Source organism: Aegilops tauschii, chromosome 3 (assembly GCF_002575655.3).
Source record: "Aegilops tauschii subsp. strangulata cultivar AL8/78 chromosome 3, Aet v6.0, whole genome shotgun sequence".
NCBI lineage: Eukaryota > Viridiplantae > Streptophyta > Magnoliopsida > Poales > Poaceae > Aegilops > Aegilops tauschii.
The window spans coordinates 495,889,194-495,894,797 of NC_053037.3; the positions used below are offsets into that span (position 1 = coordinate 495,889,194).

Below are 5,604 nucleotides of genomic sequence, written 5' to 3' on the forward strand. Positions count from 1 at the left end.
TGTATTTACAGCGCACTCCAATGGACCGGCCCAATCGGCGCACTGCGGCGACGTGCCTGTGCAAAAGTCACGTCGCCCCCTGTGCGTCGGCGCCCTGTTGGACGCAACAAGCGTCCAGTAGGAGCTCCCGACGAGGTATGCAAAGTTTGACTGGGTTGCGTCTTTTTTATGTACAAACGAGTTTGACTGGGTTGGGTCTTTTTTATGTACAATCGAGTTTGACTGGGTTACGTAGTACATACAGAAAACAAATCATTTATTTTTGGCGATGTAATTATTTTCAGATTCGAGATTTTAGTCGCTGATCAGTTTTAAGAAAATAATCAGGATATGTGGCAGGCCCATGAGACAGCGTGGACGTGGCCCAACCGCTCGTCAGTTGAGTTTGCTTTCTCCTGTCGCTTTGGCACGTAACTTACGAATCAACGCTGGGCTTCACAGCGATCACCAACCCTACAAGCTTAGAAGCTTTGACGGTGAGGGAGGCGTTGGCACTGTCGTAAGATCTCCAACTTCAGTCGATCCACGTAGCCTCTGATTGCAAGGAGGTGATAGATAGTATAAAGCAGAAGAACATAGCAGAATACGGAGCGATCGTGCATGAAATCATAGACTACTCTAGTAGATTTAATTCTTGTAATTTCGTTCATGAGTTTAGGAGCTCCAATGTGGAGGCTCACAATTTAGCAAAGCATGCTTTGAAACTAGAGGTGGGCCGCCGTGTGTGGTTAGGTCACCCCGGGAACCTCTCTTTCGTCCCGGTTCAACAGGTGACGACGTAATAAAGCTTTGCGAATTGTCTCAAAAAACGCAACTTACGAATCGGTATTATGGATTGTGAATTATAGTAGAAGAGAAATCTCAGCCGTCAATCTTCGCGATTAACACAAATCAGTGGATATAAAAGTGTGACGTATGGAGCTATGAAAAATCTCAGCCATCAATCTTCATGATTAACACAAAATCAATGGATATAAAAGGGTGACATATGAAGAACTATAAAAGCTTCCTCCTTTTACTATTAGGGATAGATATAGAAGAGCATCTCCATTCTCTAACCAACACCTAACCGAACCCTTATAACGGTTAAAGAAGAATAATTTATTTCCACGGCCTCCTTAGGATAAAATATACTCATCTTTCCATTCGTGGAGTAGTTCTTTTTGTCTCCATTCTCGCCCACCGCTTTATCTTGCTCAGCCGCATCCACTCCGGCGTCGCCCTCCTTGACTCTGTTGGTCACCACCGGCACCCCGCAGCCCCGCCGACGGTAGACCTCCCGCCACCAAATTCTGGCGATATTTTTTTCTTTATTTTTTGTCCTTTCAATCATCTCCAGCCACGGAGGCTCTCCTCCTGTAGTCGGAGCCAGTGAGGGCATAGTGGAGGAGGTTGTACTCGATCTTGTCCCTGGCCTTGGCGACGGCATCGAAGCGCACGGGGTTCTGCAACACGGTCGGGTTGTCCTCGAGCTCCACCCAGAGCTCCTACGGCATGGTCTTTCCTCTGGCCTCGCAGATGTTGTGCAGCACGCGGCACACGCTGAGCACCACGGGGAGGTCCTCGGCTTTAGAGTGTTTGACAAAAAACTACCACTTTAGGGGTTTTTGTCCCACAGAACTACCACTTTTTAAAAAGTGGCTGAAAACTACCAAAAATTCTTAATTCTGTGACTAAAAACTACCACTTTCAGATAATAGCTAGTTTAAACGATTTAAACATGTTGACCATTCAGTTGACCGTTATTACGGGCGGGACCCACACGTCATTCTTCTTCCTCCTCTCTCCATCCTTCTTTGGCATTTTCACAAACAGGTTCTGTGCATGGGAGGGAAGGAGGTCCGTCAAACTCCGGTGACGCGTCCGCGCGTGCTGCGTCCTCTCCCTTGCGCGCCCGCGCGTGCTGCGTCGCGGACCCTGCGGTCAACCGTCACCGGCTACATCGCCCCGCCGCCGCCCTATGTTGCCTCCAGCCGGAGCCCAGCCGCCTCCTCATGCTGCTGTGGCGTTTGCCGCCCTGCGCCCGGTGGCCTCGGAGGAGAAGCCCGCCCAGCCGCACGCGAAGCCGAGGTACTGCGAGCTCTAGGCCCTGCTGCCGTCGCCCTCGTCGGCCTCCCTTCGAGCTGGAGCTCGTGGTTAGCGGCAAGGAGCAGCAGCACCACGGCTCCGGCCTTCCTCTCGCCTCCGGCGACGACTGCCGGGGAGTCGGAGCTCCGCAACACCCTCCTCCCATCCGCTGGATGGGACGTCGAGGCTCACGCCCGTCACGAGGCTCGGCCGCAGTGTGCGAGCACCACGGCGAGCAGCTCCTGAAGCGCGAGCACCTCGGGCAGGGGAGGCGCGCACCTCGCTGGCGTCCTTGGTGGTGTTCTGGGCGCGCGAGGATGGGGCGTCCCGTGGGCCATCTTCCTTGGTCAGCAGCAGCAGGGGCGTCTCCCCGGCGGGCGCGTCACCGGAGTTTGACCTCCTTCCCTCCCATGCACAGAACCTGTTTGTGAAAATGCCAAAGAAGGATAGAGAGAGGAGGAAGAAGAATGACGTGTGGGTCCCACCCGTAATAGCGGTCAACTGAATGGTTAACATGTTTAAATCGTTTAAACTAGCTATTATCTGAAAGTGGTAGTTTTTAGTCACAGAATTAAGAATTTTTGGTAGTTTTCCGCCACTTTTTAAAAAGTGGTAGTTCTGTGGGACAAAAACCCCTAAAGTGGTAGTTTTTTGTCAAACACTCTCAGCTTTACCTCCGTGCTCTTCTGCAGGCACGCCCACCGGCTCTTGAGACGCACGAATGCATCCACGACCACCTGCCGGACACACCGGAGCTGGCCTCAAAGCTGGCCTTGACGGCGACGGCTGCAGATTCACGATCCGGCCACTGGAGGAAGCACGCCATAAGGATGGAGCGGAGGGCACCTCCAGGTACCTCGGGCTGCTCCGCAGCTCCCACCACTCGGGTGGCTCGGCGTCCACCCGTGGAGCACGAGTAGCGCATGCGGCAGCGAGAAATAACACGATGAGGCGGGGACATGTGATGTGTGTGATGCGTTCAGCAGCGGGTGGTGACTCGTGACTCCGGCGTGGTTATCATCGTCGCCTCTCGCCGCAAATGCGCATAACAAGTGTTCGACGACATTTATAAGCCAAATGTAAGTTTTACTGCATTAAGTTTAGGGGATCGGATAGAAACAACACTTTTTTAGGACCCCAATAGCCAGCCAACGTTGGGGGGGGGGGCATTTGCTAACGGCTGGCAACTTCTATGGGGACGTATGTCAATTTTTTTAAGAGACTCGTGGTAGTTTCTGAAAGGGTCTGTCTAGGACACATCTAGATGTGACATAGTTATGTTATATCTAAACTGATGTCCACTCTATTTGTGGTCTACTTTTTTTGTCCTAGTATTTTTTTGTTTCTTGTTGCTGCATTATATATTTGTGGGAGCTTAGATGTGACATCCTTAAAAAACATCTAGATGTGAGTTAGACAAACTGTTTCTGAAAAGAAGAAAAATTTGCGGTAAAAAGGGGCAGAAATTGCCATCTGCTACCACCTAAAAAATGCCATAAAAAACGTTCGTTTGCCATCCATCTCTCAGAGAATATTCGCTATATAATATTTCCGCCTTTTTAAGGATCAAATATACTCTTTCAGAAGATACTCGGCCGTTTGCTCTTTTAAATTATTGAGGATCGGTTAAAGATGCTCTAATGCATCAAACAATACTTCCACCAAGGTGATCTAACCTAGAATCAACCTGCTTCTTATCCGCATATCTAAAATAACAAAACATAAAGACTAGAGGGAAAACAAGAACAATTGCACAGCAAAAGCACAACATTGTTAGTCATCGAGATCACTACCCCCAGAGCTGAACCAAGATTTGCCGGCGCCCTATGACACCTGTGGCAAGGCCAGTTGAGAGTCCGAGACGTTGACGGTGTAGCTGGAGAGAAGATGGATGATGGTGAAAGGCCGGTCAGCGACGAGGACAAACTTCTCCCCCAGCTTCACGAAATCGACGGCGTCAGAGACCCTCTCTACTCTCCTGTTGTTGCACCTGCAGATGTGAGCGGATGTACCCAGATGTTCAGTATAGTACACGCAGTTCGCCTCAACACCTGGGAACTTATCGGTATCCACAGCCAGGCACCTCCGATGGCCGACGAAGATGGCAAATGTGCCGATGCTCTGCATGAGCCAGAGCCCACGTGTATCCATGTCAAACTTGGAGACGCATGGCGAGGTGGCCGTCCGTGGCTTGAAGACGAGCAGCATATGCTCGGCCATCCCGACCATGAAACCCCGGTCGTCGTTCGCGTAGCCGGAGAAGAACTTGTCCGGGTCGAAACCGTAGGTCTTCACGAACTTGAATAGAACAGGACCCACGGCGGGTCCGACGACGTGTGCGTAGACGCCGCCGCCTACGGCCGCCTTGAGTAGGAGATCGTAGTCTGTCGTGCTCTCGTGGACGGTGAAACCCCGGCTGTCGGGACTGGCTGTGTAATGCGTGCGAGACGAGCTGCAGATCAGGACGAGCTTGAGCAGGGAGCTGCGTCGAAGACGACGTCGGCGACCCCCACCTCGGCGGGCACGCGCGCCGCGAAGCGGACCACGACGCCGGTGAGAGGGTTGAGGACGCTGGCCGCGCGAGGAAGGCTTTTGTCCGCCAACACGAAGTAACCGCCGTGGGTGGTCGCCACCACGTAGTGGTCGCTGGGCAGCGGGAGCTTCCTGTGGCGGAAGCGGCCGGTGTCGGCGTTCAGCAAGAGCATTGGTTTTCCTTCGCCCGGGAAGGGCTCGTCGAGGACGACCCACCGGCGCAGCTGGAAGCGGCGGTCGGAGGCGTTGTCCTTGGGGTCGTCGGTGGCGGCGCGCCAGCTCGGGCACACGGCGCGCAGGTCCATGTAGCAGTCGACGTCGTTGGTATGGAGGAAGGAATCGGCGATGCGGCGGACGAGGTCGGGCGGGAGCGTGGACCATTTGGAGTACAAGTCACCAGTCACCATGGCCGTAGCTGGCGGCGAGGTTTCCAGACAACTCGGGTCATTCTTCTCCCTTTTGGCCTGCGAAAGAAGAAGAGCTAGCGCCGGGCAGCCAAGGGCGTCGGCGCCCGTCATTGCCGCACACTCCAGCTCTCGCGACATGAACGCGCAACTCCGTAAGCGAGCAGCGGAGCGTAAAGCAAACTGAAGAACACACAGTCGCATCAAGAAATGAAAGGAAGAACCAGGGCAGGATAAGGGTACCAGACGATGATCTACAGAAAAACACGAACAGAGCAGATGCCAGATGGGATAGACGGGGGAGTGACCCATGGAGGAGGGGGAAATGAGGAAGAGGGGAGAGCAGTACAGTAGCACAAGTACAGAGCGCCTGGTGGTCTCGAAGAACTGATGCACCCTACCGCCCACGAGCTGCTGCTGCAGCAGCAGCAGCACGCCCTGCTCCGTCCACTCAAGTTGAGCGCCGCGCGCCGGAGCAATGCACCGGGTCTGAAAAGGCAGAGTCAAGCTAGGCATTTCGGGATGAAGGCCACGTTCCACGGGCAGCGCTCCTCCCGGTGACGTCACTCGCATGACGCGGGGAGCACACGTCGAGTTCGTT

At 53.6% G+C, this 5,604-nt stretch overlaps 1 pseudogene; it reads right to left on the reverse strand.

Annotated features, from left to right (window-relative positions):
• Positions 1–3,304: 3,304 nt before the first annotated feature.
• Positions 3,305–5,117, reverse strand: LOC109753882 (uncharacterized; annotated as a pseudogene).
• Between the last annotated feature and the right edge of the window lie 487 nt (positions 5,118–5,604).